Source organism: Magallana gigas, chromosome 8 (genome assembly GCF_963853765.1).
Source record: "Magallana gigas chromosome 8, xbMagGiga1.1, whole genome shotgun sequence".
Lineage (NCBI taxonomy): Eukaryota > Metazoa > Mollusca > Bivalvia > Ostreida > Ostreidae > Magallana > Magallana gigas.
In genome coordinates this window covers 37,249,562-37,263,724 of record NC_088860.1, presented here as the reverse complement: position 1 = coordinate 37,263,724, position 14,163 = coordinate 37,249,562, and positions in this window count along the sequence as shown.

Genomic DNA, 14,163 nt, shown 5'->3' with positions numbered 1-14,163 from the left:
GGATTCTTAGTTGTTTAAATCAAGAGTGAAACCCTTTTTCAAACGGAGATAATTAAAACAGTAAAATAGGTTGTGTGTCTGTAAATAATCTTCTTCTCAAGAACCACAGTACCAAAGATACACATATTACTTCAAAGCTTGTATATACAGAGAAGATTCTAAATTGTGACCCTACACCAATATTGGGGCCCCAAGAGGGGTCAATAATAGCTAGTTAAATGATTAAACATATATATATGTATACAGACACACTGTTTTAGAATCTTATTCTCCAAAAACTGATATGCTATTTTTTGTGATATTACTACATGTAAGCAAGCATCCTCAGACTGTGTAGATTCTAAATTGTTTAAATAAAAACCCCAGGCTAATAATGTGGCCCCCAGGGGGAGTTAAAAGTTTAACATAAAAGTATATTGGAAAAATGATTAAAAACCTTATACACAAGAGTGCTAATATTTGGGGGATTATTTTGCAAGTATCCTTAGGTAGTGAAGATGCCCAAAAGTCAATACTGGGGTCTTAATATGGGTTCAAAGTTTAACATTTGAATATAAAATTTGGGGTTTTTGTTTAATCTCAAGAATTGTAATGCTACAATTTATGGTATTGCTATGCAAACATTCTCTGATAGTGTAATTATTAAAATAAAAAGCTGAAGCCAATATTAGTATCAAAGTTTGACATAGAAAGATATTATAGGGAAATTTTCCAAAATTCAACATCTAAAAAACGTTTCGGGAGATAACTATGCAAGCATCCTAAAGTAGTGTAAATTCTAAATTGTTAATACTGTGACCCCATGCCAGATATGAGGAGTTTAAAGTTCAATTTAGAAATATAATGGGGAAAGTGTTTAAAAATATTCTTAAGAACAAACAGTGTAACAATACGTGAAATTCTTTTGTAACAAGCACCCTTAAATAGTGCAGATACTAAATTGTTAAAACCGTAACCCATATGCCAATGCTAGTATCCCAGGATGTGTTCAAAATTCAAATGTATTTAACCTTGTTTAAAGTTCAGTGTAGATTTAAATAGAAAAATAAAAATTAAAAAAAATCTCATGAAATACAATGTTGATTTTAGTTATTTTTCTAAGTAAAAATTCTCATATATTCATAACAAGGTCATAGTGACCGCCATTTATTTTATAATTATGTATACACCATGTTGTCATCTTTGATACGTCCTGGCCTTGGATAATAAGGTTGGACAGTTGATGCATCTTCGATCTCAAAATATGATGTTCAAAAAAGTAGGCGTCTTTTATACATTGCTTAATATATTTTCAAATTTTGGATCATATGAGAGTTTGCAATATTTTCTAGCGATCAGCACCAATACCATAAACACAATGAATTGTTTAAGGAATAGTTACACGAGCTTGTAATCTTTAGTCTTTGTGGTTACCAAGCATGCATAATGTGGTTACCAAGCACGCATAACAACTGATGAAAAGTATTTCGAAAATTATATTTCATGTTTCATTATTTCCAATTTTAAAGAGCTGGATGGACGTGGCCATTTTTAGTTTACATCAATCTTCTTTTTTATTTAAAAGGAAACCTTTGCATAGAGATAAAGCAAATTATCCAAAACATTACATTTCAAATATTACGAATGTTTCTATACTAACAAAACTGCTAATAGCTGAATAAATCATATCTAAAAATTTTGGGTATATAGATCTGATGGGTAATTTGTTGGACATCCAGTTTCCTATATCTATTGTTTGTATATCACTATATGTACATCATTTGAATAAATACATTTATTGATAAAACTCAGTGAAAACTTTACCTGGTCTGTAATGTATTTATAAATCATGTATGCAATATTCAGTTTGAAATGAGCGTAATCTGAATTTCCTTAATGTATTCAATATTGGCGCAAGTTGATTAGACTATTCTATTGATTATATCCGTATCTAGTTAATTAATATAAAGGTAAAATGTAGAATTCGTCAGCTTTGTGTACACCCATCCAGAAATATCGATAGTTTTTGCATTTTTTATAACCATCTATGTGCATTGGAGTATAACTAATAACACGTGAAGCCTTTTTAATGTAAGAATTAATTGATCAAATCTAGGATTGATGAAAGAGGTTGAGGGAACATGATTAGATTGGTACAGTGACTTTTAAAGGCACTGTAATACCTAAATCAGTGGGTTCACTGCTAAATCTACAGACGTCGTCAGTCAGGTCTACCCATCGTCGGTCGTTTCGACTCCTATCCTGGAACGTCCTCGAGGTTTTGAGTCAGCAATGATAGCCCAAATCATTGCCCGTCTGTAGATGGCTTCCAGCTCTACACTGCTCTTCTCCACCATATAACAAGCATGATGACTTCTCTGCTGGTGTTGACAGTCTCTGTATTCCTGCTTTTGTTTCTTTACCCTTGATTCTCAGGGTCGACATTGCTCTCCACGTAGACTGGGCTGGGAATCCTTTGCAGCTAATTTCCACTGGGAAAACCCATGCACCTCGTCCCTTGCTGCGGATGTTGTCTGCCAGACCTTGATACTTTAATTACTTCCACTGGTAAGCCTCCTCGCATCTCTCTTCTCATGGGACAGTAAACTCCACCATTACTATCTTTTTGCCTTTGTGGGACCATAATACGATGTCAGGGCAGAGATTGGTGTGGATAACATCTGGAAATACCAGCCGTCGTCCATGGTCTACCTGCATCTCCCATGATGTTGACGAATCCAAGATGAACTTCTGTTCTGAGGGTTTTTAACTGTTGTTGGAACGCCTTCCTTCACAAAGTTGATATATTTACTGTCGTCTCTCCTCTACCCTCTCTTCTTTCGTTCCCTCTCTATGTCCGCTAGCGCTGACTTGGTCATATATCCATCTGTACCTGCCCTGTGTCAGAGAGACACTACATGATGTGTTCCGCAGTACCTCTCCATCCACATAGATCGCAGGTCATATTTTTTGCTAGGACCACTTTATATTGATATATGGGTTATTCTAATTTGTAACATTCGCTGAAATATATGTTTCATCAATCAAAATTGACATTTTTAAACAGTGTTTACTCATATTCTTTCGAAACATTGGTTTTAATTTTTGATTCACGAAGTGAGAATGCATCAACATTTCTTTGCCTGGCAGTAGGAATTGTAATAAATATTTGGGGTCTATTCATCTAAGACGTTTTGTGAAATAAACCATCATCAGTTATCGTCAATCAAATAATCGATGAATATAAAAAAATTATCAAAAAAAATCCAACGCTTAAATTACAAAATTATCAATCCATAGTTACTATCAGTATATTATTCAGTGGACTGGTTAACGTTAATCCCTTTTTATCATATGTAGGTCAAACGTACTTTGGGTACTGTGGTTTCATCAATATTCGTTGAATACCAATTTTCGTGGATTTCGTTGTTTAGTTGATCCACGAAATTAAATGTTCATTGAAAGGCAATTATTATTAACATTTGGTATTGATAGGGTCATTGGCCACGAATTTACGTATCCTTGAAACTGTGTTTTTTCACTTAATCCACGAAAATTGATATCCTTGAATATTGATGAAACCACAGTATATGAATTAGTTGTTTTTTTTCATCAAAAATGTTTTAGGGGCAAGCTATTTTCTAAAGTATGTAAATCAAAGCTTATTCCATTGCCATTGACTCTATAAAATCAACATTAATGACTATTGGCAAATTTTGGTTTATATTCAACCTAAAACAAAAAAGGATCTTCGTCTTCATCACTTGTGAAATGGTAAACGAGATGCGAACCACAGTTATCCAGATAATATGCAATTTTTGTTTTGCATTTTGTAAAAAAGATTTTTAAATATTAATTTTTTTCTACTTGTGACGGAGCAGACAATAGATTCATTTCCTGGGTTATCGGCAAAATGTATGGCTATGTCTTTTATTAAAAAATAATAAGAACCATGTGCATTGTGTGATATAATTAATATTCGCTGACCATCAATTTTTGTGGAATCCGTTGATATTACATAACAAATACTTATAATCATTGATCACGAGTCTAGGAAATCTTGAACAGATTTTTCAATAAATTCACGAAAACTGTTACCCTCTTATGTTAATGAACGTGAAACTCCTGTAAATATATGTCTATCAAATATTATTCAAAATGTATTATTACTTTTCATAACAACGCAGTACTCTTTCCAGTTAAATATTTGATAACTTTAATTAAGTTCTCAACGATGCCAAATGTAAATATCACCTGACTTGTATCTGATACGATGGTGGGTTTTCTATCTGATCATCTCTCTGTGACGCGTTTCAAAATTGAAAAAGTAAAATTTCTGTACCCGTGCATAAACTTTGATACTAAACCTCATGACAACATCCTTTTTCCACATTTTTTTTTTTGGTTTCATTTAAGAGATTTCCAAACAATTAAACAGAAAACAGAAAACAAACCGAAAGGAATTAAGTCGACACCAAAATACAGCTGTTAGAACCAAAGTGTAAGGTGTCCCATCATTGTTTTTTAATTTAAATGAAATATTAACTACGTTCCTTAATTTATTATCAAATAAGTAGGTTAAATGCATTATTATACTTTTTAACACACAATATAACAAAGAAGATATTTTTTTTGCATCAATGCATTCCGCTCTGAAGTCTGTTTTAAACGGAAATATATTTGCTGTATACAATTTTTCATATGCAATATTGCAATATGTTTCCCAATGTTTAAATGCTAGTTATGATTTAGATTTCTTCTTTTTATTCAAGCAAACCAAACATCCCCTTTTTTAAGCAAACAATCAAGCGCTCTTTTCGAAAATTGCAGTTCTTTGTTCATTTGGAACAACCAAAAAAGATGACTACGCTCGGTTTGGGGCTATTACCTTTCTGGAATCAAATATTTTACACCATCATGGTCAGATATAATAGCAGTTCTATATATGTTAACAACAAATGTTAGCTATTTAATGATCATCCAAAGTTTGAATGTAGTTGCGTTCCAATCAGACATAGAGAACCTGAACTTGGACATTTACACTGCATCTTAAATGTACATAAAATTATAAAAACACATCTCTTTTCTATGAGGAATAGTCCATGAAACACTTGTGTTTTTTAAAGGCCGGCTTCATCCATTTTTTTAAATATAGAATGGAATTAAATGTGAAAATATGAGGAAATTAATTAAAAGTTGTCTATGACAAATGGTATACAACATATTTTTTTGTTAAACCTGCATTGATAGGTTGGTCAAATCGTAAGAAAGTTAGTAGAGGGTCTCCGGTTGAAAAAAGACAAGGATTTGGGGATTGGTTTGGTAAACATGTCTCATCGGTTTGTTTTGAATTAAGGCTGTCAACATAATCGGTATGTTCACATTTATAGAAACAATAATTGTATTTGTTTGAGGTAAAGGCAATGAAAATGATTTTTTGTATTCAACTTTACAGCATATTTAAAATTGTTTTACATTCTGTCTTAGAAACACAACAATACAATTATTTCACCAAAAGGAAAAAAGAACAAGGATTAAATTTTTGGTTAATTATTATGTGCATGTACTTACACAATCTAATTATATCAAAAATATATCTTAAGTAACAATATCAGTCAAGCATTTCGCAAATCATTGAATCCGAATCAGGGATTATAATTTCTCTTAATTTTATCGGCTAATCGGTATATACTAGGGTTATTTAACCAATACAGAAATTTGATTTCATCTCGTTGACTCGATAAAAGCGTACTTATAATGTTTTATAACAGAGTATTATATATTTCATAAGGTCAAAACTTCTTTCTTTGTCATTTTTGATCGGATCATACACTATGCAGGTATGACTTTTATTAGCGTAATGAAGATTTGACCATAATTATATAATATTTTGGTATGATAATCAAAATCATTAAAGTAAAAACAAAGTTTTTCCCCCATTTTGCTTTCTGTCTTCCTGTTTCCTAATTTGCGTTTTTGCTGTGTTATTTTTTATTCAATTAATATTGAAATTTCTGTGAATCAACGTCTTTAAAAACATATTACATCTCACAAATAAAATGTAATATAAATCAAAGGCTGTCTTTTTTTGTCATCGCCTTAATGAATCTGAGTCACATAAAAGAGACAATCTTACAATGAAAAAGAGCGTAGGGTGTAACAGACGGAAATACACCCATACCTAAGAGAGAGAGAGAGAGAGAGAGAGAGAGAGAGAGAGAGAGAGAGAGAGAGAGAGAGAGAGAGAGAGAGATGTAACGAATTATGTGAAATACATGTACAATGTGTAAACTTATAAACTCACATAATATATCGCATGACGATAACTTTTTTTCTACGACATTTTGTGATATAAGATTTATATAATGTACCAACATAGTTTTTATTTCAATAATTTGTACCGATATCAACTTCATCAAACTCCAAACTGGCAAAACTTTGCAATTTTTTTTCGTTTTATATCATTGTAGATCCGTTTATTGGCGGGAACGTTCCTTGCCTTTATTGGCTATGTGGCCAGCTACGATCAGAGTTTTCTTATTCAACATAATGACAAAGTCGGCGTATACGGACAGTACGACAAAAAGGAGAAATGCTGGGACCAGGAGCCGGAAAATCCCACCCATCCCGTTTCTGACGAATGTCAGCCTGCTAGCGTAAAGTGAGTTGTTCTTTGTTTCAACATACACTTGCTTTTGTCCCATCAGCGTTTGCAATGATCGCGAACTTCATAGCCAGTTTCAAAAACCACAGTCCAATATTTACGCTTTTTTTCAATTTCTCATAAATCGTTCTAATACAAAGAGTAACAGTCCATTAACTTGGAAGAGCAAATATTCTTTCATACGTATACCATGTTTTAAGTTACTTCAACTATCTGAGAGGCTGACATTGGGCTGTGCATTTCGTTTTTTCAATGTTTGCATTTGTTTCGATTGATCATGAAGTAATTCATGCAAAATAAAAATCTACAAGATAACAGAAAGCTTTATCTAAAATGTACAGATCTACCTTTTTAGTTAAGGTACTTGGAGCGGGTAAAGTTCCGAACGTTGTTGAAAATTATGTTTTAAGTTTTTAACAGCTGAACGTTTGTGCAACTCAATATCACACTATAATATATAAGGGTAAGTTTGTGATTCGGTCACTAGCAGTTTAAACAAATTCTGATTTCTTGCCCAAAAAAATAGAGAAAATACTTAATAGATGTAGATAAAAATCATTGAATAAAATAGAATAATTACATAATACATAAATTATGTTAAATTGAGAAATAATTGCAGTGAACATTTAAGACAAGACCCGTGGGACTAAATTCTTCAACTTGAAGAGTGCGTAAATTTTATCCCTATATTCAATTTCCATCGTTATTAATTTAAAAAAAAACATTGTTTATTAGTTTAAGAACAATAACAGATATTTCATACGTTACACTCTTTTATCATTTTAAAAGAGATTCAAGTTACAAAAAAAAACTTTCCTGAAAATAAGTGTTTAGAAATAAACCTTACGTAAGAATATTTAAAGAATATTTAAAGAGACAATACCGTATGTAGGTTTTTTTTATGATGTCACAAAATTTGCCAAAATTTGTAAAATGTGTAACTTTTTTATTTTTGTCCGTCATCTTTCAAAAGTTTTCATATATCAAACAAAACCGAATAAAATTTCTGCGTGTATATTCTGCGATCTAAAAACGATCGCGAAAAATCATCGCAAAATTAACCAGATATAAGATACTAGTAGTTATTAACCTTCAAGAGGGCAGGTTTTCTCTCTTAACCATCGAGAAGGTATATTTATTTTTTCAAAGTGTGCGATAGCTTTAATAATATGGTTGATTTTCAAATATTGCATTTTCTGATCATATCCTCTACTTGCCTTTTCGGATTTTTTTATCTTCATGATTGCAATCAAGAACATTGTATATTCTAAATATCAAAAATAATTAATTTCAGGATTAAATTAGATTACCTTTTGAGAAAGAATCCAGCTGTGGAGGCTGCAATAAAAAAGAAAGGCGTTTATTGTGACACAAGGTAGGCAATCGCAAGATGCAAATTTTGGTGATTGGGATAGCAAAAAAAGTAAATATCTTGTATATGACGTAATATATGAAAACAGAATATCAATATAGTTTCTTATCGACAACCAAAAAACTCACTACATTAAAAAATTACATCTTCTAAACACCATTTGTGAAATTGAAATACTCGGTGACATCTGATAACTCGAACTTCATTTGAACTTGGGATTGTTTAGACTAAGAGATCGATATATCATGTCAGAACCATGATTTAAAATTTAAAATTCAAGAGCATCGAGTTATGAGCCATCGAGCGTCACCAAGTTGAAATTAAAAGGCATTTAGTAAAGTTTTATTAATTATTGAGGTCAAGGAATATTATATGAAAAAAAATATGTTGCCAATTTTGTGGGTTTTTTTTAGTTACTACACTCCTATTGGAATCGAAAATATTTGTCCCTCAGAGATTACGTTTCCTACAAAAGTCGAGGTTTATGGATCACGGTGTTATATTGTCAAGCCAGAACTACAATGTATCAGTTACGCCAAGTGTGCAGAACAAACGTGAGTGTACTTTTTAAAATATTGCTATCTTGATCTATTCTACAGTGTATACAAACCATTTCTCACTACTTTAACTTCTTTGATTTTTGGTATGAATCAATAGGAAAGATATGTAGATTTTGGCTTTTATTCAATTTAATTTAGCAAAGCAGGAAATAGTTATAATAAAAAGGTTAACACAATAATATCCTAGTAAGAAGATTTGAACATTTCTGTGGGCTGTAATATGAATTAGAAATTTGCAACGAAAAACCAATTTAATTAAGGATATATCTTTGTTGAAAAAATAGAAAGACGCGCTTTAAAAATGAATAACTTTTTTAAAATAACTGTGAGGATGTTAGTAAAAAAGGGAGAAGCAATTTAATGGATGGATATAAAGCATTTGCTTCGTCTTAAAGATTTGCATTATAAATAACCAAACTACCAAGTTGTTATTTAGAATCTGTGTAATAATCATATTGCCATTATTGTTCTTTAACTAGTGGTTGCTATATCTCAGAAGACAAAAGAAGCAAATGTCTACAAGATAACTTCCGTGAATTCGACGTTTGGATATACTGCCAAAACTGTGGATTTAGACTCGTAAAAATCAAATTGCCACAGTGCTGTACATGTAATAGATATCGAATTTGCGGTGATATGGATCAGGAGGGTGGAGAGACAAATGAGGACGGAGATGGAAATGAAGATGGTGGGGACACAAATGAAGATGGTGGAGACACAAATGAAGATGGTGGAGACACAAATGAAGATGGCGGAGAAACAAACGAAGACGGCGGAGACACAAATGAAGACGGAGAGGGAAATGAAGATGGTGGGGACACAAATGAAGATGGTGGAGACACAAATGAAGACGGTGGAGACACAAATGAAGATGGCGGAGACACAAATGAAGATGGTGAAGACACGAATGAAGATGGTGGAGATACAAATGAAGATGGTGGCAATACCAATGAAGATGGAGATGGAAATGAAGATGGTGGAGACACAAATGAAGATGGCGGAGACACCAATGAAGACGGTGAAGACACAAATGAAGATAGTGGAGACACAAATGAAGACGGCGGAGACACAAATGAGAACGGAGATGAAAATGAAGATGGTGGGGACACAAATGAAGACGGTGGAGACACAAATGAAGATGGTGGGGACACAAATGAAGATGGTGGGGACACAAATGAAGATGGTGGGGACACAAATGAAGATGGTGGAGACACAAATGAAGATGGCGGAGACACAAATGAAGACGGTGGAGACACAAATGAAGACGGAGATGAAAATGAAGATGATGGGGACACAAATGAAGACGGTGGAGACACAAATGAAGATGGCGGAGGTACAAATGAAGATGGTGGGGACACAAATGAAGATGGCGGAGAAACAAATGAAGATGGAGGAGATACAAATGAAGATGGAGGAGACACAAGTGAAGGTGGCGGAGACACAAATGAAGACGGCGGAGACACAAATGAGGACGGAGATGAAAATGAAGATGGTGGGGACACAAATGAAGATGGTGGGGACACAAATGAAGATGGTGGAGACACAAATGAAGATGGTGGAGACACAAATGAAGATGGTGGAGACACAAATGAAGATGACGGAGACACAAACGAAGACGGCGGAGACACAAATGAAGACGGAGATGGAAATGAAAACGATGGGGACACAAATGAAGATGGTGGAGACAAGAATGAAGACGGTGGAGACACAAATGAAGACGGCGGAGACACAAATGAGGACGGAGATGAAAATGAAGATGGTGGGGACACAAATGAAGACGGCGGAGACACAAATGAGAACGGAGATGAAAATGAAGATGGTGGGGACACAAATGAAGATGGTGGGGACACAAATGAAGATGGTGGAGACACAAATGAAGACGGTGGAGACACAAATGAAGATGGTGGGGACACAAATGAAGATGGCGGAGACACAAATGAAGACGGTGGAGACACAAATGAAGACGGAGATGAAAATGAACATGGTGGGGACACAAATGAAGACGGTGGAGACACAAATGAAGATGGAGGAGATACAAATGAAGATGGCGGAGACACAAATGAAGGTGGCGGAGACACAAATGAAGACGGCGGAGACACAAATCAGGACGGAGATGAAAATGAAGATGGTGGGGACACAAATGAAGATGGTGGGGACACAAATGAAGATGCTGGAGAAACAAATGAAGATGGAGGAGATACAAATGAAGATGGCGGAGACACAAATGAAGGTGGCGGAGACACAAATGAAGACGGCGGAGACACAAATCAGGACGGAGATGAAAATGAAGATGGTGGGGACACAAATGAAGATGGTGGGGACACAAATGAAGATGGTGGAGACACAAATAAAGATGGTGGAGACACAAATGAAGATGGTGGAGACACAAATGAAGATGGCGGAGACACAAACGAAGACAGCGGAGACACAAATGAAGACGGAGATGGAAATGAAAACGGTGGGGACAAAAATGAAGATGGTGGAGACAAGAATGAAGACGGTGGAGACACAAATGAAGACGGCGGAGACACAAATGAGGACGGAGATGAAAATAAAGATGGTGGGGACACAAATGAAGATGGTGGGGACACAAATGAAGATGGTGGAGACACAAATGAAGATGGTGGAGACACAAATGAAGATGGCGGAGACACAAAAGAAGACGGCGGAGACACAAATGAAGACAGAGATGGAAATGAAGACGGTGGGGACACAAATGAAGATGGTGGAGACAAGAATGAAGACGGTGAAGACACAAATGAAGATGGCGGAGACACAAATGAAGATAGTGAAGACACAAAAGAAGATGGTGGAGATACAAATGAAGATGGCGGAGACACAAATGAAGACGGTGGAGACACAAATGAGGATGGAGAAGACACAAACGAAGACGGCGGAGACACAAATGAAGACGGAGAGGGAAATGAAGATGGTGGGGACACAAATGAAGATGGTGATGACACAAATGAAGACAGAGATGGAAATGAAGACGGCGGAGACACAAATGAAGATGGTGAAGACACGAATGAAGATGGTGGAGATACAAATGAAGATGGTGGCAATACCAATGAAGATGGAGATGGAAATGAAGATGGTGGAGACACAAATGAAGATGGCGGAGACATCAATGAAGACGGTGAAGACACAAATGAAGATGGTGGAGACACAAATGAAGAAGGCGGGGACACAAATGAAGATGGCGGAGACACAAAAGAAGATGGTGAAGACACAAATGAAGATAGTGGAGACACAAATGAAGATGGTGGAGACACAAATGAAGAAGGCGGGGACACAAATGAAGATGGCGGAGACACAAAAGAAGATGGTGAAGACACAAATGAAGATGGCGGAGACACAAATGAAGGTGGCGGAGACACAAATGAAGACGGCGGAGACACAAATCAGGACGGAGATGAAAATGAAGATGGTGGGGACACAAATGAAGATGGTGGGGACACAAATGAAGATGGTGGAGACACAAATAAAGATGGTGGAGACACAAATGAAGATGGTGGAGACACAAATGAAGATGGCGGAGACACAAACGAAGACAGCGGAGACACAAATGAAGACGGAGATGGAAATGAAAACGGTGGGGACAAAAATGAAGATGGTGGAGACAAGAATGAAGACGGTGGAGACACAAATGAAGACGGCGGAGACACAAATGAGGACGGAGATGAAAATAAAGATGGTGGGGACACAAATGAAGATGGTGGGGACACAAATGAAGATGGTGGAGACACAAATGAAGATGGTGGAGACACAAATGAAGATGGCGGAGACACAAAAGAAGACGGCGGAGACACAAATGAAGACAGAGATGGAAATGAAGACGGTGGGGACACAAATGAAGATGGTGGAGACAAGAATGAAGACGGTGAAGACACAAATGAAGATGGCGGAGACACAAATGAAGATAGTGAAGACACAAAAGAAGATGGTGGAGATACAAATGAAGATGGCGGAGACACAAATGAAGACGGTGGAGACACAAATGAGGATGGAGAAGACACAAACGAAGACGGCGGAGACACAAATGAAGACGGAGAGGGAAATGAAGATGGTGGGGACACAAATGAAGATGGTGATGACACAAATGAAGACAGAGATGGAAATGAAGACGGCGGAGACACAAATGAAGATGGTGAAGACACGAATGAAGATGGTGGAGATACAAATGAAGATGGTGGCAATACCAATGAAGATGGAGATGGAAATGAAGATGGTGGAGACACAAATGAAGATGGCGGAGACATCAATGAAGACGGTGAAGACACAAATGAAGATGGTGGAGACACAAATGAAGAAGGCGGGGACACAAATGAAGATGGCGGAGACACAAAAGAAGATGGTGAAGACACAAATGAAGATAGTGGAGACACAAATGAAGATGGTGGAGACACAAATGAAGAAGGCGGGGACACAAATGAAGATGGCGGAGACACAAAAGAAGATGGTGAAGACACAAATGAAGATAGTGGAGACACAAATGAAGATGGTGGAGACACAAATGAAGACGATGGAGACACAAATGAAGATGGTGGGGACACAAATGAAGATGGTGGGGACACAAATGAAGACGGCGGAGACACAAATGAAGACGGAGATGGAAATGAAGACGGTGGAGACACAAATGAAGACGGAGATGGAAATGAAGATGGTGGGGACACAAATGAAGACGGCGGAGGTACGAATGAAGATGGTGGGGACACAAATGAAGATGCTGGAGAGACAAATGAAGATGGTGGAGATACAAATGAAGATGGCGGAGACACAAATGAAGATGGCGGAGACACAAATGAAGACGGCGGAGACACAAATGAGGACGAAGATGAAAATGAAGATGGTGGGGACACAAATGAAGATGGTGGAGACACAAATGAAGATGGTGTAGACAAGAATGAAGATGATGAAGACACAAATGAAGACGGCGGAGACACAAATGAGGACGGAGATGAAAATGAAGATGATGGGGACACAAATGAAGATGGTGGAGACACAAATGAAGATGGTGGAGACACAAATGAAGATGGTGGAGACACAAACGAAGACGGCGGAGACACAAATGAAGACGGCGGAGATACAAATGAAGACAAAGATGGAAATGAAGACGGTGGGGACACAAATGAAGATGATGGAGACAAGAATGAAGATGGTGGAGACACAAATGAAGATGGCGGAGACACAAACGAAGACGGCGGAGACACAAATGAAGACGGAGATGGAAATGAAGACGGTGGGGACACAAATGAAGATGGTGGAGACAAGAATGAAGACGGTGGAGACACAAATGAAGATGGCGGAGACACAAATGAAGATGGTGAAGACACAAAAGAAGATGGTGGAGACACAAATGAAGATGGCGGAAACACAAATGAAGATGGTGGAGACACAAATGAAGACGGAGATGGAAATGAAGATGGTGGGGACACAAATGAAGATGGCGGAGGTACGAATGAAGATGGTGGGGACACAAATGAAGATGCTGGAGAGACAAATGAAGATGGCGGAGATACAAATGAAGATGGCGGAGACACAAATGAAGATGGCGGAGACACAAACGAAGACGGCGGAGACACAAATGA